The sequence below is a fragment of the Macrobrachium nipponense genome, chromosome 32 (genome assembly GCF_015104395.2).
Source record: "Macrobrachium nipponense isolate FS-2020 chromosome 32, ASM1510439v2, whole genome shotgun sequence".
NCBI lineage: Eukaryota > Metazoa > Arthropoda > Malacostraca > Decapoda > Palaemonidae > Macrobrachium > Macrobrachium nipponense.
The window spans coordinates 14,122,445-14,145,225 of NC_061094.1; the positions used below are offsets into that span (position 1 = coordinate 14,122,445).

Sequence of the window (22,781 nt, forward strand, 5' to 3'; positions counted from 1 at the left end):
GTCTAGACAATTGCTTTAGATTTTAAGGATGCCCAAAAGAAAAAGCAAGACCTCTTGCTGTCCATTTATCATGTAAGAAACAATATTAATTGTTTCGAGTTGTGCGAAAGAGAAAGGGGTATGTCAGGGTCGCTACCTGCTTTCGACTCAGCCTTATTAACATGAAGTGGTTCCTTTTCAGTCTATGGCTGTGGAAACTGCAATGCCCACTTGAGGGGTTTTCAACCTTTTCCTCCCCAAGTACCCTTTCGGGTATTTGTAATGTCAGTAATGTATAACGTGGAAAACAAAACCAACTCAGAAAAACTGTACAGAAGTGAAGTAAGGACATAACTCTCCTCCTGACATAACCAATAATATTGTAAACAAAGAATTCCATAAGAAAATATTGACAATTTTTCAAAATTATTTACCTCTGTCTATGTAGTAAATTTTCAAGGTTATGGTACTGAGCTGCAAAAACAAAATACATTATTATTACATCAGCTGCAAAGGTAGTTAATGAAATGGCTGAAACTATTTTCCATTAACTATCCTAGTTGGCCGAGGAGCAGTTTTTGCTAAAGCATATTTGAAGGTCGGCATCTAACATTCATCCGAGTGCCATGGGGAGCGCGTACCCCCTGACAGACCCTTGGTGTACCCAATGTTGAAAACCCCTGCACTAGTCGAATATAGATAAGAAGAGCTTGCTTGTCGGTTCACGGGAGCACCGGTTGTGCCTCAGAGGGAGAAACTTATGTCCAGGAATTTGTGGGGGGTTGGGGGAGGCACAGGGAAAAGATTGCAGGAATGAGTATATTGTAAATTTGTAATGCCTGACGAGGTCGAGGCATTTTGAAGGAACACTTATATTTTCAGGAATATGTAGCTTATTCGTTCCTTCAAAGTGGCCACAGAAAGTCGTTGACCTCAACACTTTCTGGGTCAGTTTGATTAGAATAGAAAGATTCAAGTGCGATATAGTTTCCTTTATGTATATTGCATACATCTTGCATCTCATCATTGTCCGCTACACGTGTTGTAAAAAGAAGAATCGCTTAAGAAGGGCGTATTTAGAAACGTAGCACTTCTGAATACGGTGAATGTGGTGGCTCTCTAAACGACCCCCAGAGAAATGCCAAGGCGTATTCGGTAGGATATGCGACCCTGGGTGGTGTACTGGTGCTAGGCGGGGGGGAGGGAGCCCCAGGGGGAGAGGCAGGACTCGTTGTCTGGCGGAGACCCTCTCGTTCCGAGAAGATGGCAACTGCTGGATGATTCGCCCTCGCTCTCCTTGGGCGTCATTCATTCCCCTATCTAATTTGTGGTTCTTGATCCCCGAGGGGAACTACTATGTTGGCAATGTTTATTTTGTGGCAAATTTATTGTATGGCTCTCTCTCTCTCTCTCTCTCTCTCTCTCTCTCTCTCTCTCTCTCTCTCTCTCTCTCTCTCTCTCTCTCTTTATCCGTAGACTAATCACAATCAACAAGTTGCCAACACTTTGCTTTTGTAAGAAAGAACATTTTTTCTTCATCGGGTTTGAGTGTTACAGTTTTACTTTGGATCTAGGAGCCGTATCAGACGACGTTGTGAATTTCTTTCGGAGTCAGAATTTCCCGGCATAACGGAAACCGAATCGTCTTGTTCTTACATCGAACGTTTTCCAAATAATCACAGTGCCTTTGTCATTCACGTTGATTAAACGTTCTATCTGAAGGCTGGTTCACCACTTCTTTGTTTTTTTTTATTTATTTATTTATTTTTTTTTGCTAGATCGATTTCTCTTTCATCGGCCGCGTGTTTTTTCAATTTATTTTTGCTTATTAAGTTTTAGTTACTCGGCGAATGGTAGGAGAGGATTAGGAACTTCATAGCAGGCAATCACATGCGTTATTGAAATTTACCAAGGGTAAATATGACATGTAGGCTGGCGCAAGAAGGAATCACTATCAGGAAGTTGCAAAAATCAGGCAGAAGTTGCAACAATCTTGTATGAGTAGCAAAAATTTGGGTTGGAAAAATTAGGCTGAAGTTGGAAAAATCAGGTAGTAGTAGCAAGAATCATGTTGGAGATGCAAAAATGAGACTGAAGTTGCGGCAATCAGGTAGAAGTTGTAAAAATCATGTGGGAGTTGCATAGATCTGAAAGTAGTTGCAAAAATCAGGAAAAAATGGCAAAAAATCACGTGGTAGTTGCAAAAATCAAGAAAGAATGGCAAAAATTATGTGGTAGTTGCAAAAATTAGGTAAGAATGGCAAAAAAATCACGTGGTAGTTGCAAAAATCAAGAAAGAATGGCAAAAAAAATCATGTGGTAGTTGCAAAAATTAGGGTAAGGATGGCAAAAAAATCACGTGGTAGTTGCAAAAATCAAGAAAGAATGACTGAAATCATGTGGTAGATGCAAAAAGCAAGAAAGAATGGCAAAAATCACGTGGTAGTTGCAAAAATCAGGAAAGAATGGCAAAAATCATGTGGTAGTTGCAAAAATCAGGTAAGAATGGCAAAAATCAGGAAAGAGTTGCAAAAATCAGGTAAGCATTGCACAAATCAGGAGACTTTACAAAAATCTGGTAGCAGTTGCAAAAATCAGGCAGAAGTTGCAAAAGAACAGGCAGGATTTGTAAAAATCAGGAGATATTACAAAAATCTGGCGGGAGTTACAAAAGTTAGGAAGAGGTTGCAAAAATCAGGTAGAAGTTGTGAAAATCGGGCATAGGTTGCATCAGTCAGACAGAAATTGCAACATTCAGACAGTAGTTGCAACACTCAGAAGTTGTTTCACTCAGATAGAAGTTGCAAAATTCAGAAGTTACAAAAACCAGGTACGAGTTGCAAAAATATGGTATAAGTTGGAGTGATCAGGTAGGAGTTGCAAAAATCGAATAGCCATTGCAAAATCCAGGTAGCAGTTGCAAAAATCAAGTAGGTATTGCAAAATCCATGTAGTAGTTGCAAAATCCAGGTAGCAGTTGCAAAAATCAAGTAGGCGTTACAAAAACCAGACAAGATACAACAGTCAGGTAGAAGTAGCAAATATCATTTAGGAGTTGCAAAAATCAGACAGTAGCTACAAAAAATCAGGTAGGAGTTGCAAAAATCAGAAGAACTTGTAAAAATCAGGTAGGAGTAGCATAAATCAGGCGAAAGTTGTAAAAATCAATTAGAAATTGTAAAAACCTTATTGGGATAATCGAATGGTTGTTGAATATAACATGAGAGGGTCTCTTGAGCTATACACCAAAAATGAGAGAGAGAGTGAGAGAGAGAGAGAGAGAGAGAGAGAGGGTAGCCGGAAGTTTCACGTTGGGAGTTTTACTCCAAATCGATTCGCTGTTGAATGAAACACTGAGGTTCCCTGCACTGACTTGGAATGTTTTTGTAATCTAAAACTACGTATGTTATATACTATGGTTCTGTTGCACTGATTGCAACCACCATTTGTGGTGGATTACGCTAAGTCTTCTAGATTTTCACGAATATTTGAGGAATGGCCTCCTAGTGGCTGTCAACAGGTAAAAAGATGTTGGGAGAGCTAGGAATGTAATTGAGGAGGACTGACTTTTTGGTTATGTGCTCGTAGGGGGTTGAAGTTGGCGGAAGCATGCACTATTTGAACCCCATTAGTCTTGTATGATTTTACTCCTGAAACACATTGTGGATTCTTTTTTCTGTCTCTTGGAATATGTATCAGTTTTGACAGCGCGGTTTCCTTTTTACGGCATACGGACGATTAATGATCTCGGTGACACGCGGTACTCTTTAACTAATCATTTTACTCTTAATCATTTTCTCTTAATCTAAACAGTATTATTTGACTAGTTTGGAATGCTGCCACATAATATGACGTCCTTTTTTAGTAGCGATGAAAATTTCGCTCAAGCAACAAACTGCGCTGTAACGAACACTAACATAGACTTACTTTCTCTCCAGTTGTCAGATTCCATTTTGGCTCGCATAGTTTTCCTTTTGAAGTGACAGACTTGAGTACTCATATTTTGTTAAGAAAAGTCTTTTGCTGCCCCGAAGGATTCCTTACGAAAGGGCTGAAGTATTTAGAGCAAACCCCACAGTAAGATTTCTTCTCGGAGCTCCCGAACATTTTTATAGTTACTTTTGATGCCTTTGATGCTCATTCCACATGCATGTTTGCACATGTTTAAATAACTTGTTTGTGTTCCCTTTTAACGACGTTTGAATGTTTCATTATAAGGAAACATTATTAAACAAGTTTCCTACAAATTGGCTTACCTTCAGCATTTCATTGTTAATGTATTTTCACGAAGAAGATATTTCAACAGCTTTAGCAACATTACAAACGCAAGTTTCCTTCTTCCTGATAATGGTCATTGTCAACTCTACTGTTGCCAGAAGACTTGCTGTTTGACCGTCAACCATAAGCTCTCTTATAACTGGAACTTACTAATCAATGGTTTCAGTAGCTACGGCACGAGTGGTTGCGCCAATTATATGCTTGCCCGGAATCAGTATTCACACTCTACGAGGTGGCATGTTGTCATTGCTCATTCATTTAGCTGTCAAAGAGTGTCACTGTTTTCGTGTCAGTATTATTGACATCGATGCGTTGTAATGAGCATTGATAGCACCACAAGCTGCCTTATTTTCTTTGTACTTGTATTTTTATTTTTGCATATAAGTAGTAGTTCTATTTTTGTATGCAAATATTTGCAAGTTAATTTATCACCATTTATCCCTATTTCTTTTCGCTGATTTCATTTCTATATATAAGAGCTTCTATTCTACTGAAGCCACTTTGAAAGTTACTTGCATTTCAGTTTGTTTCATACGAACGAAAGAAAATCCATTATGACTGATTATTTAGTCCGTCGGTTCGTTGAGGTGGCCATCATATTAGTCAGGGCAGCTTATTAAACCCTGAAACCAGTGTTAGGTGTTCCCTCGACTTTGTGATCATCTTGACCCACCATCATGAAACCTTTTTCCTGAATTGTCTCTCAGCGCTTTGTTTGTGGTTGTCGGGGAGAAGGCTTTAAGGTTGTTGTTGGAGATTAAGCTGGCCTTATGCCAGCACGATCTCTTGCTCATAGAGCAGCATGTACGATGGCTTTAAGGAAGAGTCCATTCTCCTCATCATTGTCATTTTCCTTCGTCAGTTCACGAAATCGTTCTTTTAGTGTTTTGGATCTCTCTCTCTCTCTCTCTCTCTCTCTCTCTCTCTCTCTCTCTCTCTCTCTCTCTCTCTCTCTCTAGGTGTCCCGTTTTTCCTTCTTGCATGAACTTTCTGTGGCGGCAGCAGGCACTTGACAAGTTCAGTTGACAAGTTTTGCTTTCCTCTTCCCTTTTCCTTCGAGGAGTCTTTGGAAGGTGTTCCTCCTCCCTTCTCGAGTATCTTCATGTTTTGCTCTCAGTCTGAGCTCTGCTCTTCCACTTCCCTAATGACTTTGATATTTATTCATTTACGTCTCCTGCCGTAATTAGCCACGGAAGAGGACAAAAAGCGAGAAGGTAGAGAAGACGGTGGGGAAGGGGTAAGGAAGAGACAAAGGTGGGGTGGGGTGGGGGGGGGTTGAGGGGGAGGGGATGGCGGGGAGTAGGAGTAAGAGAGCAGCAGCGAAGGAAGGAAGGAAGGAGGAGATTCCCCTCTGGAGCCAAGCTTATTTAAGAGGAGCGGATCGCTTATGAGATGAAAAAGTTCTAATGAAGGATAGCGGCTTAAGCGTGGCGTGGAGTGTGGCCAATATCGCTCCCTGATCCCAGCTAAAAAGTAATTAAAAGTGACGCCTTCTTTTACTTAATTAAAACCGTAATGAGGCCAGGACGTGACGGACAGTTGTAGCGCTGACGCCTAAATTACCTTCTTAGAGGATTCTTCCTCCTTCCCCTCCATCCCTGACATACACACACACACGCACACACACACACACACGAAGCTATCGTACACCCCTTTCCCCATCCGCCTTAATAAACTTTTATCTCCTTTTTCTCTCTTCTACTACATGCAAACATGTCGGATACTATTAGATGAATAGGCTTGTACAAAAGCATATTCACATTCGTGGACAGTATGCATGAATGTGTAATGAAAGGTACCATTATACAATAAGTAAAACGCAAAGTACGGTCCTGACCGGTTTCATTGATATAGATCCCCACAAAAGACTGGTAGGAAGCAGCAGAGATTCCCAGTGTGTGTACTGGGGTGAAACGACCATAAGGAGCGAACAAACAGCTAGAAATGCGTACGACAAGAAGGGGATGGCAATAGAAGTTCACTCTCGTCGTGGTTCGGAAGTCACGTCAAGCCGTTGGTCCCGTTGATGAATAACCATTGGTTCCATGCAACGCAAAAACACCATACAAACAATCAAAACAAGAAGGGGAGGCGTATAGTCCTTTTCCTGGGTCTGGAAAGTGGATTGGTGTGCCGCCTGTAAGAGACAGAGTAACTTCATTTTAACAAATCGGGTTCAGACGACCACGGAACATCTTCAACGAAAATCAACAGACTTCCATAAACAGATGAACAACTACATTTACATTTTTATTTCAATCTTAGTGGTTCTACTTAAACATCCTTCGGCAGAGATTCCTATTCTTATCAAAACTTTTGTTTATAAGATAGTTCAGTTACATTTTGTTTCAAAATATGAGCATCTGCCCTTTCTCTAAAATGATCGGAAATTGTACTCTTAACCTGTGTATGTATTGTGCATTTTTATGCTGTTCAATTTCTTTGCTAATAATTTTCCCATTTGATCCATATAGACATTGCCACATGATTTGCATCGGATTTGATTTACGCACCTTTTGGTTTTGTCAGGGAGTTCTTCACAGTACTTCCATCATTGTAATATTGTTCATATATGCCACGATACCGTTAAATGTCATTGAAAAACAGAGAATATCCACAAGTAGTTCGGTATGGCAGTATAAGAAATGTTTTTGTCAAGTGCTTCTCTGGAAGTGTGGTCGTGAGTGTAATGAAGACAAGCGATGCTGGAAAGAACATATAAGGAGAAAACGGATGAAATATGGGTCCGTGTTTAATTAAAGACGAGGGCTGGAGAGAAGAAATAAAGGAATTGTCACACATCGTCTTGGGGTCATAGGGAAAGCAGGAAGTGTTTGTGGGTATCAGGGTTTAGGAAGAAGGTCAATTGCAGGATGAGGAGACGAAAGGGACGTTGATTAAGGACAAGGGAGATTATTTTATGAAAGGGCACAGAGGAAAGTGTGAGATAATCAGAAGGCAAGTAATGATAATAGACCGAAAAAGGTGAACAGGAATTCTAATGAGAATGAAATGTTGTCTCGCGTGTAGAGTATTTGAGATATTGGCTGAACATGAGAGACAGAAGAGGGCAGTGTTGGATGATGACGGAGTGGAAGGGTTAGTTTAAGTCCGAGAATTCTCGTGGAAATGGCTGCTAAGGATAAATTTAAATATGACAATATGTGGCTGACTAATGGAATGAAACTACGAACTGATAGGATTACAAATGAGATGCTATGTTCTGATAGCCAGCATTATAAGCAATACATGAATGAAGTAAGGAATCTCCGTAACGAGGCTATAGTATTGACAATTAAAAGCCATAGTAGTGTTAAAATTATATTTTTGTACAATGCTGAAGAGGGATACGGAGCAGTATCCGAAATTCTCTCCTAGTAATTTTTAGCAGTGTACAAAAATATATCTTTAACACTACTGTGGCTTTTAATTGCAAATACATGAATGATCGGAAATACCTCCCAGGAATGATTAACTCATTGCATAAAGGTAAAAGTTGATGGATCAGACTGCAGGAATGATATAAGCATGACATTGCTTAGCATAGTGAGGTAAGTGAAAAGTAACATTTTAAGTGTGAAACTAAGATAGAAGGCAGAATGGTAAATAGGAGAACGGTGTGTGGATTTGGGCAAGATGTGTCTTGATCAGGTGTTTGCTGATGACAAGTTTGAAAAGAAAGGAAACAATCCAGATATGGCCTACTTAGACCCAGAAAAGGTTTATGACAGAACTGATTGAGAGACGATGAGGAAGCTGTTAAGTATGTTCGGTATAGAAGGTAAGTTGTATGGAAGTTAAAAGTATTTAGGATAGAAGCGAAACATTTATTATAACATCCAGACGGAAGGTTGACGGACTTATTGTGAAACGATGTCAGATAGATGGTATGCTACGTCCCTAGCTGTTTGAGATCTCGGTGACTGGAGTGGTTGGAGAGAGTTTGTGATATATGCTGGTGACACGGAACTGACTGGAAATAGTGATGAAAGCTTTGGCAAGAAGAGAAAGGCAAAGTAGTGAGAACAAAAGGCAAAGAAAGGAAATGGTAACAGAAAGATGAATAGAATATCTTGGTATGAATATTGGAAATTGAAAGGGAAACTTTGCTAAATCTAGGAGGTTGGTCGGTAGAGGCTAGTAGAACGTCGTTACTGAAAGTCCTCCCACTCCTGTTACTGTTGTATGACGTACTTTCCTTCCCATATACTTCACGAATGAAGACTCAGATGTTGGAAGTAGTAGTAATAGTACTAGTAGTAGTATATGGAATTCTTAAGTTGTTTCACACCTACCCTACATACTCCCTCTCTCATCTTTTCTTTGTCATGTCTTTAGAGTGCACTAAGGGAATGGGCATCATATGGGAATATTAATTGTGTAATACAGCTCCATAGCGCAATTCGCGTTTCCTTTAACTTGACACATGCACTAATTCTTACACAAACACTGTGAAAACCATTGTTTCCCATGAGTTTCTGTTGCTTGACATTGTCTCAAAAGTTCCAGTTCACGTGTCCCTGATTAGTCCCTCTAAATGAATGTAACATAACGCAAGTGTACTAACCTTTACTGTCAGTTTTGTTTTTTCTATAAGCTTGATTCATTTACTTGAATCTGACCCTGTTGTAGGGTTGTTGATTGGTTATCAGCGATTCTGTGTATTCCGGCTTTATCTACTCATTTTTAAATCTAGCATATGACGCGTACGATTCTTTTCTGTACTTGGATAAACACGCAACATAGAATCAGTCTTGTAGCCGCGAGGACAATTTGCTAGACTTCCCATAGATGAAGCAGCAGTCACGTATAACCTGGCTTTGACCTATGAATGGTTGGCTGCCCTCGTCCTGTTGCTGACGTTGTTTACTGTCTGAGATCATAGTTTGCGTCAAAGCTAGCCTCTCTCTGGGTGCTCAATAATTTAGCTAGGTTTCCTTTGAAATTTCTTTGATTTACCCTGATAAGGGGCTTAATTATCCACATAGACATCACTGCACTTGTTTACCAATTAGGCTGTGACTTCAAATAGCTATTTCCAAAATACAATCCATAGCTGATGCTTTGTGAAGATTTTATCGACGAACATCTATTAGACACGGCCCTGAAATGCACAGTAGTTAAAGGCAACGTACGTATGCCATTCAGAAAACCACTTTCGGAAGGCGTAGTCATTCATTCAGTCAGCATAATGAAAACGACCACAGAACCCCACCACATGAAAGCGGTCTGTCAAGGGATTATCATCACAGATTCATCGCGACCGGGTAGAAGAAAGATCAGAGACTGCAAATTAGAATAACGAACCGTGTTAAGATGGCAAGATTGCATCCTGAAAACTAAGAATTGCAGTTAGCAAACTTCTACTTTTGTGTAATTTTAAGCCTGTAAATTATTCATAGAACAGGTTTCACTTCATCTGTCCCGAAAGGATGAAAACAGTGCTTTGATTCTGGCACATTTGTTTAATATATTTATAAGAACATCGTATTTCCTAATAATATCATTCATTTACACACACATTACGTGTATAATATATATATAATATATATATATATATATATATATATATATATATATATATATATATATATATATTGGTTTAGTTTTGTTTTGGTTACAGTACGGTATTGCCAGCGTAACTATCTTTTAAAGATGTTGACTGTTGTTTGATAGTTGAACCCCCTTTTAACTAGTATTTTGCATCATACGTATAATTCGTTGAATTCTGTCAACTATTGTGATCTTCCGTTTGCACTTTGGGATCATTTCTAATAATTCCCCGCATCAAGTAGTGCAGCAGATAAAATCATTTTCCCACTAAAATACTTCAGTCAATGATACAAGCATGAAATGAAATTTGGTACATATCTTCTCCATAGGCCACATTTTGGAAATTACTAGGTGTCCGCTCAACATTCCAAAATGGCTACCATTTTTTCAAGATGGCCACTAGTCAAGGTTTTAACGTGGGACTCATTTGCCTCTGGTCATGTTTTCATGCATTTGATTTAGCTATACACATTTTAGGCAGAGTCACCAAGGAAAAGTAAAATGTATCTGTTAAAGATTTCATATAGCACATGCCAGATGACACCCAACATGGCAGCTAAAAACCTTAAATAATTGCATCTCAGGATTCAGTAGGCATGGAAAAATTTCTTCCTATTCAATATAATAGTTTACAAGTCTATATAATTTAGGTGGTGGTTTTATCTTTAGTGTCAGTTTAAAAGAGGGAATCGTCTTTCCCACCATTATCCCTACATTAAGGGATCGGTTGCTTGATGCGCCTTCTCCACTGTCGTCTATCTAAGGTATCATCCTCCACCAAACCTCTTCTCTCCATATCTTCCTTCACTTTATCTCACCATCTAATTCTCTGTCTCCCCTCGATCTTCTTACTCAAACAGGTTCCTCTCAAGCCCTTTTCACTCTCCTCATCATCCATCCTCAACACATGTCCATATCATCTTAATCGAGCTTCTCTTATCACTTCTGTAATCTTTACCAAGCCTACCCTTCTTATTTCATTATTTTCCAATCTCTCACGCAGCGATTTTCCCTTAATCCACCTCAGCATTCTCATCTCATTCTCTCAAGCTTTACTTCCTCTTTTCTCCGTAGAACCCATGTTTCTGATTCATACATTAACACTGGTCTTATCACTGTGCTGTAGATCTTGACTTTTAGCTTGACTGACAGTTTCTTATCACAGACTAATCCAGCTACCTGTCTCCACTTCCCCCACCCAGCTTTTATCCTACTGTCAACTTCAGTCTCACATCCTCCCTCTTGGCTTAAAGAGATCCTAAGTATTTAAACTTTTCCACTTCTTCTTTCATGTATTACTATTCTTCCTCTATCTTCCCTACTGTTCACCAAAACCTCTATTTTATTCACATTCACCTTTAAGCCACCCCTCTCTAAAGATTCCTGCCACTCTCCAACCCTCCTCTGTACGTCTTCCTCATTTTCGGCAGTAATCACCAGGTCATTGGTGCACAACAACTCCCACAGGTCTTCATTTCTGATCTCTTCACCAGCACAAACAAAAATGGGCTTAATGCTGACCCCTGGTGTAATCCAACACTAACTTTAAAGTTTTCAGGGACTCAGGGACTTTCCTCTTCCTCAAACACCAAGACATCACTTCTCTTGGGATTCTATCGTATGCTTTCTCTGGGTCTATAAATGTACAATAGAGCTCCTGGTTTCCCTCTAGCCCAGTGGTTCTTAACCTGGGGGGCGCGCCCCCCTAGGGGGGCATCAGGAATTTCCAGGGGAGGCACGAGCCCTAGGGAAAAATTTTAAACCCATTCTCAAATTATATTCGTTATTCTCTTAACAAGAGTGAGGAACTCATATTCAGAAGTTTATGAAAAAACGCAAAAGTGTCGCCATATAACGTTACTTTCCTAGAGTCTACTGCTCCAGTTAGGCTCGTTGGGCTTCCCATGTTTTGTAATTATTGACCTCCCTCCCTATCCCTCGAAACCCCTTCTCTTTCTCTTTTTTTGCTTTAAATCTGGGAGGGAATTTTACTCACAGATGCAAGGGGGGCGTGAAAGACAGGACCAACTCTTAGAGGGGGCGTGGTCATAAAAAGGTTAAGAACCACTGCTCTAGCCTCTTTTCCTGTAGCTGTCTTACTGTGAAGATGGCATCCACTGTCCCTCTTCCTTTCATTAATCCATACTGCTGTTTCCTGATCTTTACAATCTCTCTTAATCTCTCATCCAGTATCCTCTCTAAAACTTTCAATCCATGCTCTGTTAAAAGAGTGAATGTCAGTGCACAGCCGAGGCTCATTACTGCTGTGTAATTCTGCATGGGGGTCAGTGTCAGCTAATTTTGCTTTACCTATGCTGTACCTAGCTTTGCTATAGTTGGTAGATCTAGTTAGACAGCCAAGCCTGAATTGACAGGTGTCAGCACGGGAGAGCCAAGCAAAGGCTAAGTGGGACTCTACATGTCTTGTTCATTTATTTACCTGGATGGTATACAGAACACACAGGACTCAAATGGCACTGGATGAATGACCAGGCTAGGTGTAGGGTGACTGAACCTAGTTGTATCCCATACATCAGTGTGCATATTAGATTAAGGTGGTAAACGGATAGCCCCTCAGCCTTAGTCAAGAGTTCATAATGGCAATTGTAAATTCAATCACAGGCAAAATGAAGACCACCTGAAGCAAATGTTGTCTTTACCAGGAAGACAAGATAAATGAAGGTCTAACTTCACCTTGGCTCTGTACATCATATCCTGAACATGATGGGTAAATAATGAGTTCAACCAATGTGCCATTGTTCCAGGAGATTGGTGAAATGCTGCTTAACCTTGACCCAGTGGATAAAGGCAGTGGCATAAAGGCAACACTGTAGCAAAACATGGCAAAATACCATAAGAGCTGAGGGTCATGTTTAATAATGCAAAAGTTGATCATACAAGAAATTGAAGATCCACAGTTGAAGGTAGTGAACCATAGGAAAAGCATGCTCAGCAGTGTCGAATGAGCCATGACAATGAAACATGCATTTTTTGGGAAATGTGGCATCTGTATCAGATCCTAGACAAGTAATGACCATGACTCTCAACAGGAGACTACATGAGTGCACTCACACACTTAATAATGGTAAATTATTGGCAAAGATAGTTGCTGCCGATGATGCAATTGCACAAGAGCTGAAATACCATCTTGTATGTCTCACTGGCCTTTACAATATGGAGAAGTCCCATCTTAGAAATCTTTAGAAAGAACAATGTCACAATGAAGAACCAGGTGTATATCACTGAAACCATCTTGGGTTCAGATGGTCCAGCCATATTTCCTCTTGCAGACATCCCAGTCATACCAGCAGTTCCTGGAACAACAGGATTAAAAGACAAATTGTTAGCAGAAATCCCTGAGTTAGAGGCACACAAGAAAGGAAGAAGTGTGCTACTTGCCTTGCAGAAAGATGTAGCTTTAGCCTTATCTCAGACATCTGACTATTCAGATACCTTTGTGATTGCTAAAGCAGCAAAGATACTGAGGAAGCATATTCTGGATCATCTGTCCAAGTTTGATGGCACCTTTGGTGATGCATGCATCAATGATGCCATACCTCAAAGTCTGCTCCAGTTCACTAGTGTGGTCGAACATGGAGGACATAAAGTCACAGCTATAAGGTTTGGCTCATCGAAGTCAGACCTGGCTATTGCTCAGCTCGTGCAGTACAACTGCATCTCAAAACACAAGGAAAGTAAGTGTACATCGACACTCAAAAGATAGGGAAACTCCTTTTCCAGTATTCATAGGCATGACTATCTATGCCAAAACCAGGAAGAGAAACCTAGAAGAAATGCTTCACGATCATGGCATGAGCATTTCCTATGACAGGTTGCTGAGAAAATCAGTCAGACTGGTAGATGCCACTGTCCCCAAGTATGTTGAAGAGAGTGTAACCTGTCCACCTGTCTTGAGAAAGGGGTCGTTTACCTCTGTGGCCATGGACAACATTGATCACAACACTTCATCAAGTAGGGTTACTACCTATTTTCCTGAGACCAGCATTATGTTATTCCACCACCCTGCCAAAGACAACAGGGGGGAAGAGTGTCAACCGGTATAGTTTGGCTAGGGAAGGTAAAATCTGTGCCTGAGCTACCTGGCTCCTTCACAAATATCTCCCCTGCTTCCTTCAAGTCCAAAAACCAAAAACCATCAAGTGGTGCCGTGTTGACAGTGTGGATGAGGCCAGACTTGACTTGTTTGCCAGAAAGCAGAGACCATGTGAAGTCATCCCTCCAACCAGAGCAGCTCTGCTTCAACACACCAAACGTTCAGCATATCAGGCAGGTTATGTATGGGGTCAGGCGCCAGCTAGAAGCAGAGAGTCCAGCTGACTGGGGTTGGGAAAAGATTGGCATTCGCGCACGTGTTGGAGGCGCCTGTTCTCATGATTGTTCTAGAATCGTCAGGTGGGATATGGAACTCAACAGGCGCTGACATGTCGTTAGGAACGCCATGATTTATGATGCAACATTTCGTCGAGATCCTTCTGAAAAGTTCCTGTCGGGAGTCTGTGACATTTGCTGTTATGCTCCGCCCCCTTCAGCCCTGCCCCAGATCGCCGTATATATATGTGCCCTGAGGAAGTAGAGATCATCAGAGATCAGCAGAGATCATCAGTGAGAGATCATCAGAGAGAGATAAGAGAAGACGGGACAGACAAAGGATAAGAGAGGAAGAAGGCGCACGAGAGTTTGATCGGAATCTAGTCAAGACGTTGTCAGGGAGTGGACGACAGAGATATTTCGACGTTGAGCAAGCCTTCAGAGAAGAGACGTTCTACAAGAGGTTTCGAGGAGTTCCTGCCTTTCGAGTATCAAGAATAGACGTTGCTTTCTGCAGTACGGAGTCAAGAAGACGTCTGAAGTTACAGTTCTCCTTTTGTGAAGCTGTCGCCTCGAGCATTGAATTTTGACAGCTGCAAAACTGGCCAGCAAGTATTTTATTAAGGCACCGTTTCTCCAGTTCACATACTGTAAGATTTTATTTTTGTTATGTAAATAGGAGAAACCATTTCTGCATTTATCTTTGTTAGTAAGCTTGTAAATAAACCTTTGTTCTGTTTGTGTTTCTTTCTATATTCGTATCCCCAGTTTCAACTGTTGGTGTTGAATCCTTTTTGTTTATTATAATATCGAACCTGTAGCGGATCTCGGGCGGTCTGTAATAAACTCCTCCATTGCAAAGATTTGTGAACAGCTAACAAAACATGGTTGAAAGTCTGATTGCCATGGCAGGTGCAAATGCTACAGGCTTGTCCTCATATGCACAACTTTATATAGCTGCAAATGTGAGGTGTTATAATAGTGTGAAGTGTAACAGTAAGAGCAAAAAGAAATTTGTTTGTCTAAAGAGAAAGATCAAGAGTCAAAAAGACAATTTGCTTCTGAAGAAGCAGTTTAAGAGAAAAAAGACAATTTGCATATATATAAAAAAGGATCAAGAGAGTAAACAATTTGCTTGTCTAAAGTAAACAGGTCAAGAGAAAAAAGACAATTTGCTTGTCTAAAGAAACAGATGAATATAAAAAAGGCAATTTGCTTATATAAAAAGAAAGATCAAGAGTAAAAGGAGTTGGAAGACAATGTTCGTCTCGGATGAGATCCGAGTCTTTTCCACTAACTTTTGACGTCAGTCAATCTGATGAACAGCATCAAGTATGATAGCAGCTACGTTAGAAAATCTAGTTGTACCCTAAGTAAACACATTACAGCTTACCCCTGCCTTTATACATAGGCGATATAAAATCACACAGTTCAAACCTCAGTGACCTCAGTGTTGATGGACATATGTCCTTATCTTGTTTTCTAGATTCATTTCCAGTTAAAAGTGTCAAACTTAGCCTTTTTTTTACGTATACACATATTATATATATATATATATATATATATATATATATATATATATATATATATATATATATATATATATATACACTGGTCACTTTTTACCCGATACGTATGTACTATTTGCAATATCCACAGTGCCCTCTCAACTTATAGAATTTCTTCACACTTTTGGCTACTTGGCACTACAGAGTCTTAAGATCCAAATGCAAGAATCATGAATATGAATTGATATTTTAGCTGCGGGGTTGAATCCTGCTACGGACATCAGAATTACCTCGTATTCTTGCATTTGAATCTGAGGCTTCTGAGTGACAAGTGAATCCGGAAAGTATGAAGAATTTGAGAAGGCATTTGGGGTTATTATAATTACACACACACACACACGCGCGCACACATTATATATATATATATATATATATATATATATATATATATATATATATATATATATATAAACATGTGTGGGTGTGTGTATATGTATGTGTAAGATATTCATTCATTCATATGGAACTCTACGGTCCTCATAAACGAAAAAGAAAAACGTGCACAATGCTAATGAAAAAAATGAATAGATAATATATAATAAAGATGAAGATTTGGTTATTCATATCTGTAACAAGTAACGGTAAATGATAATAATATATGTAATTAACGACAAATGATAAGAAATGAATAAAAGCTGGAACCAATAAGCAAACTACGGGCGATTCCTACCCAAGACCGCGGAAAATCCCGTGAGGAGGGCTGAGGACACAACCCAAAATTGCGAACAAAGGTTCAGGTCGCCATCCCGCTAAAGGTAATTAAATGTTGCCCCCAAGATAACCCATGAGCGCCACGGATACCCCGGTTAATTAAGCAGTGCATCATGTAAGGGTGGAACGATGTTGACCACCCCAGCTGCCCTCGAGCTCAGATGTATGTCCAAAAAATGTAATCTGGAGTTGTCGAAATTGCAGCAGTATATATAAATGCACATGAACTATTAGTAATTAATATAATAATGATATACAAGACCGTTGCATGAAATGGCTCTTTCATGATTTCCTGGAGTCTTAGAAAAGATGTACATTTATATAGAGGTAAATACAGACGAAGAAATGAAAACAAGACGTAGAGTATGTAAAACACGTAGAACATTTTTTCGAGGTGAAATAGTTTGTGATCTTTGCCTCTTGTAGCTTCATTTCATTGATCTAGAAATTGCCTTTCCGTTCCTATCTGAGTGTTTGTTACGTGAAAATTTTGCTTGAATCCACATTTTAAAAGTAAAGTTCCAGTGATTGAGATCATTATGTTAAGACACGAAACATTATTTGCTAAGTCAACCAGTTTTTCATAACATTACCGCTGTTGCTGTATATATATGTATGTATACACACGCCCGCACACACACAACATATATATATATATATATATATATATATATATATATATATATATATATATATATATAATGTTAACAAACTCAGGTTTTGTATAGTTAATCCGTTAAATTCCTCAAACCCCTGAGGTCACATTTGCACTTGTGGATATTAATGTTGACGATACATAGCTTAGATGTTGTTATTTCATTTGAGGGCCGCAACCCCTGATATAGATATTGCGCAGCGTGATGCTACTCTTCGTTTTCCTGTTGCTGTCACGTACAGCACGAAACCGAGCTGACAAATGACCGTCACCAAGCCCTCGTTCATTCATGCTCAGCAGATTCCACACATTTATTTGGCTGTGTTTTCCCGTTAGCATTTTGGTTTAAGTCACCCGTGCCATTATGGCCACTAGAAAGCCTGAGTTAAGCAATAAGGGTCCAAAGCCTGCCTTCATGTTGGGTTTTGGGAACCCCTTCCTTAAAGTCCAGTGGCGAAATTTGTCTGAAATTGTCGCCCTCCCTTCTCTCTCTCTCTCTCTCTCTCTCGTTAGTCCTCCAAAAGCCGTAGCGTAGACGACAATGATCGTATCTACCATTTCTCTTCTCGACTCCACTTATCTGTGTTTCCCTTCTCTTCCCTCTTTCCCCTTATCCCCTTCTTCATCCATCCCTTCCCTTCCTCTCTCCTGCTCCCTTCCTGCGCCTAGACCTTCGTCACCAATCCCTCGCAGAGCCGCTCCCACGTCTCCTAATTCCGGCAAAATGACAATTAATCCGCCAAAAATTAACTTGGGAAATGTGATGAGCACTTTTATGGAGTTTTTATATCGGGGAGGACGGCGCCTAAGACCTGGTTTAACTGCAACTTCATAAACTGTTGTTTAAACAGGAAGAGTTGTTAGCGCGTCAGAGGAATAAAAAAGGCCAATCTACACTTAAGACGAATATGCATGAGGAAGGTGGCGGGGAGGAGAATAAAGAAACGCTCCAAATAACATGGGACGCTGGGAGCATTTTTCTCGGCCAAGAAGGAAAGGGGATTACATTTTAAATTTGGGAAGGTCGTCGACTATCTCGGTCTTCGGAGGTGGGTCCAAGAAAAACAAAGAAACGCGCCTTGTAACTCTGCCAAGTCAAACAACCTCCTCCATCTATTGATGAGTTACGTCAACATGTTCTGCCAACCTAGTGGAGACCACTTACAGGTGAAAGATTGGTCTCCAGATCAGTATAATGGTATTGTCATTATAAATGACTTGTAATCCTCACGAGGGCCAGTAGTTTAATTACAAAATTAATGGGAAAGTGCAACCCATGGCATTGATTGTCCCTGGCACCGTGATAATAGGTAGCCATCTTCTAGAAGCTCTTCTCTCATAATTGTATCCTCATGCCACTGTGGGATGCAACAGTCTGAAGTTTGAACAATTTCTTGTTTTAGTGCGATCTGCACATGCCACAATATATATATATATATATATATATATATATATATATATATATATATATATATTACATACTATATATGTGTGTGTGTCCATATACATATACATATACATTATCATTCTCTTAAATCTTTCGTACTTCATTCATTGAAATCTGAAAATATTTTATGACAACAGAAAGCTTAGTGAATTAAAAAAAACTACTACTTAATTAAGAAATAAGTGTCTCTTTAAGTGTCGTGGGTCGGGAAAGAGTACATGAGGAGTAGATGAAATTCCGAGAGAAGACATAGAGCCCAACAAAGAGGCTTGATGTATAGGAAGGAGAAAAAGGAAAAGAAAATAGTTAGTGGTGAGGTGAGAAGCGGTTAACTAAAAAGGAAAGATTACTTGATATGCAGGTCAATGTTAAACGAGAACATGTACGAGAGGTTGGACAGGGCAGTTCAGAAGAAACTGGAGAGTAAAAGAGGCAGCAACTTAAAGTAGAGAGATTAATGTAAGAACTTTGAGGCGAATAAATTATTCTACAGAGGAGTAATTGCAAAGTGACATACTTCAAAATAAAGAATGCAAATGGTTGATGGAGTGCAAATGTTGACATTTTCGTTAAATTTGGAAAACAAAGAAGAGGCAGATTTTAAGAATTAATTTTGAGAATGTGGTAGTAGAAATGAGAAGGTTCTGGAAGTAATTATTTCGAATGTCTGGTGGACCGTTTTAAAGGTTGAAAGATGGACAGCCATAGGGAGCTGATTGAAGTGATAGCGATAGTGGGATTGAGTATCTGACCTGGGTGTTTAGGGTATGCTTGGATGATGGTTAAGTTCTCAAGGAATAATTGTTCTTATGTATTATGGTAATGGCTATAGAGAAGGCATTAAAAATTGAAAAGGCTTTGTGTTAGTGCAAGATAGAATTTTGATGACAGATGACAGAAAGATTGATAGGGAAATAACAATGTGTGTTCAAGCAAGGGGAAGGTGTGTGGATCAAGTGACTATTATGGAACTAAACAAGAAAGGGGAGTGTGGACCAAAAACTGTTATGGAACTAAGCAAAAAGGAGTTTGTATGGATCAAGTGACTTATGGAACCAAGCGAGAAGAGAGTGTGTGGGCAAAGTGACTGTAAGAGTATAATAGGAAGAAGGAGTAATGCATGTGGAGGATGGTATTTGCACGTAAATGGAATGGATGATGGTTGCAGAGGGGAGTAAAAGGCTTAGTGTAGCAACAAGGATGTTGTATGCAAATGAAAGAAAGAAGGTGAGGGTGATGAGATGATTATTAGTTAGAATGATTTATGAGTCGCAAGTAAAGTGGAGAGGGTGTGAAATGTCGTGATTCATAAGAGAAGCATAAATATGTTAGCACATTGGAAGTGTTTGAGATGGCTTGGTTATGTGTGAAGAATAGAAGATTAATTGGTGAAATTAATGTACATTTCGGAAGTGTTATGGGGGAAGAGGAGAGAAAGAACTGGACAGTGCTGATAGAAAGGTAGCACCTTAATCAGGAAGTTGAGAGTGTGCACAAGATAAGCGATTAGTAGCACAATGTGCATAGAACGGTTCAGCGTAATGATGATGAACCCTCTTTGCTGAAGTTTTCTTCTCAGTAGTTAATTCATAATTGAGCAATTAGAGTATGAAAGCGATAGCAATCCCTGCCAACCTCTGTTAAGTAAATTGGCTCGGTGCAGACATATATATATATATATATATATATATATATATATATATATATATATATATATATATATAGCGTTGCAGTCTCCAAAACTACAAATACCTGAAGTGCAACAGGTATTTGAGGTGGGAGACGGCATAAACTTATGTCCTCTTGTGGTTGCAGGGTGGGCTACTGCTTCACTGCCAGTCCTGGAATTGAAGATGTCGATGGTTTGTGCCCAGCGGCCGGCAATTCTATTATTGTTTAGAAAACTCCCCTTTGGTTAAACATATGTGAAAATATATTTATGCTGAGGTAGAGTGAATTAGATATTAAAGGACATTTGTAGCTCGATATATTTATATGAATCACGGTAATGTCATATGACTTATATAATGGCTACGTGCAGGCAAAAGCACTACAACGCTACCGAGGACGAGGTGGGTTTGGTGCAGTCTCCAAAACTACAAATACCTGAAGTGCAACAGGTATTTTAGGTGGGAGACGGCATAAACTTATGTCCTCTTGCAGTGGCGGGGTGGGCTAAGGCTTCACTGCCAGTCCTGAAATTGAAGATTTCGATGGTTCATGCCCGTCGGCCGGTAATTCTATTATCGTCTGGAAAATTCCCCTTCGGTTAAACATATATGAAAATATATTAATTCCAAGGTAGAGTGAATTAGATATTAAAGGACATGTGTAGCTCGATGTATGTATATGAATCACAATAATGTCATATGAGTTAAATGGTAATACTTTTTCAGTTACTCTATACCTGGCATAGTTAACGTCGCCACCTGCATTTGACGACAGGTCATTCCATCTTCTCTCCTCATGGACGGTTAATGTTTTGGGTGATCTCTCTCTTTATACTGTTTTTACTTTGTACCTTTTTTTTTTTGTTAATGTTAAGACAATTTTAATACATGTGAGTTCTGTTTGTGTTTTATGGTTTTATGTGTTATTTACTTGTCTTATTGCTCTTTGCAGACTGATGATGCACAGATGTTTCATGTGCGAAACTTTTTGTTATAATAAACTTGATCATTTTACAACTCGTATCATGGACACCCTCTGAAGATTCGTGTGTGTGTGTGTATATATATATATATATATATATATATATATATATATATATATATATATATATATTTATTTATTTATTTATTTATATATATACACGTATACATACGCGATGCCTATTATATATGAAGTTGGATGTTTGTGTGATTTTTTTAAAGATATGAGTCATGCACGTTGCATGGTAACCTTAAGGTGTTTGGATGCAAATATTATCTTTACATGATTCAGTGTGGTATTTAAACTGCCTTATTCTTGTGTGTTCTGTGTTTTCAATTTGAAACTAAAAACATTCCAACTATGTATTTTTTTGCTTCGCAGCTTTGTTTGTTTTGCAAAACATTTTAATTCAATTTTTTGTTTTCATTTCAGGTGAGTTGACTAACTATCAGAATCTGTTCTTCGTTACCTGCATAAGTTGGTAAGTGTTATTTAGATAATGTTTTGCAGACTTGTTTTTCCAATGATTTTTTTTCACAAGTCTGTTGAAAGAATTTCTCTCGCGAATTCTCCCTTCCTATCCGTTGGCCGCCATCCTTCTTTCTTATCTTTGTTTTCTGTTTTTCCTTTCTTGTTTCTGGCATTTGGTTCCGTCCCCTTCCTGTTTTGTTTTTTCCATTCCTTGCAGACTTCGAGTTCCCAAATTCTAGCTAAATTATTTTCTTCCTTTGCTCTTTCAGCATCATTGTCTTCTGCTTCTTGTGTCTATCGTGTCTGCCTTCGTCTTTTCCTTCTTTCTTTCAGTATTTGCCTTTCTTCCCGATTATTGCATTCTTTCCGAGAATATCTCCTTTTGATATCCACCGCCCAGTCTCTGTAAAGACTGAGAATGTGTTTTACATATTTGAAGGAGTCATGCAAGGCGTGCCTTCAGGTCCCCCGCTGTTTGTTAATCACCAGGCTCGGTGCAATTGCTTTATGTTTGCTTGCTTAATGCATTGGCCTCTCTTAAGCAGACAGTCAATATGCGAGTCGATGAACATCGAGACGTGGATGCACTGTATATGATCGTTAATGAGTCATTACCATCACTTGGAGGATTTAGGGGCGTCCCTTGACTAACGCCACCAACCCTTCTTGTTAGGTTCAGCGGATCCCATTAGAATTAATCACTGGAAAAAGACCTCTTGAAATAAGTTCACTAGGCGGGTTCCCTTCCACAGCTTTGCGCATAAGCTCATTCATTTATTCAGAGTAGCTAGTCACTCGGTAGCTAGCTTTTACCAACTGAACTTTTCGCCAGTTTGTGTATATGTTCTGTTACATTATTTTTTGTGTTCAGCAGCGTGAGTATTAATAAATTTAATTCTATATTGCATGTCATGTATGTTCGGTCCGTATTTTACGTTCCATCTCCTTTTGTTTCAGTGGAAGTGAGGATGTTCCTCATTATTTTGCAGCATTTACAATTTACGCCTTTCATTAGATGATTCTCGGCGTTATTAAATGTTTCCTTTCTACTCCTGAACGCACAGGAAAGTGCTGTAAATATCTAGTGTTACCAAGGGCTGTGTAATTGAGAAGGCCTTACTCATGAAGCGCTGCTACT

The 22,781-nt window shown here is 39.4% G+C and overlaps 1 long non-coding RNA gene across 2 annotated transcripts in view; it reads left to right on the forward strand.

The window, feature by feature from the left end:
* LOC135207233 (uncharacterized) overlaps positions 1 to 22,781 on the forward strand; it is a 617,900-nt gene that overhangs the window by 299,665 nt on the left and 295,454 nt on the right. Inside the window, exon 3 of one of the 2 annotated variants that reach the window (XR_010312937.1) lies at positions 21,605 to 21,628. The exons of the other annotated variant lie outside the window; for it this stretch is intronic. This is a non-coding gene — a long non-coding RNA (uncharacterized LOC135207233). Of the gene's footprint in view, positions 1 to 21,604; positions 21,629 to 22,781 lie in introns of those variants that run through there. 2 annotated transcript variants of the gene reach the window in all.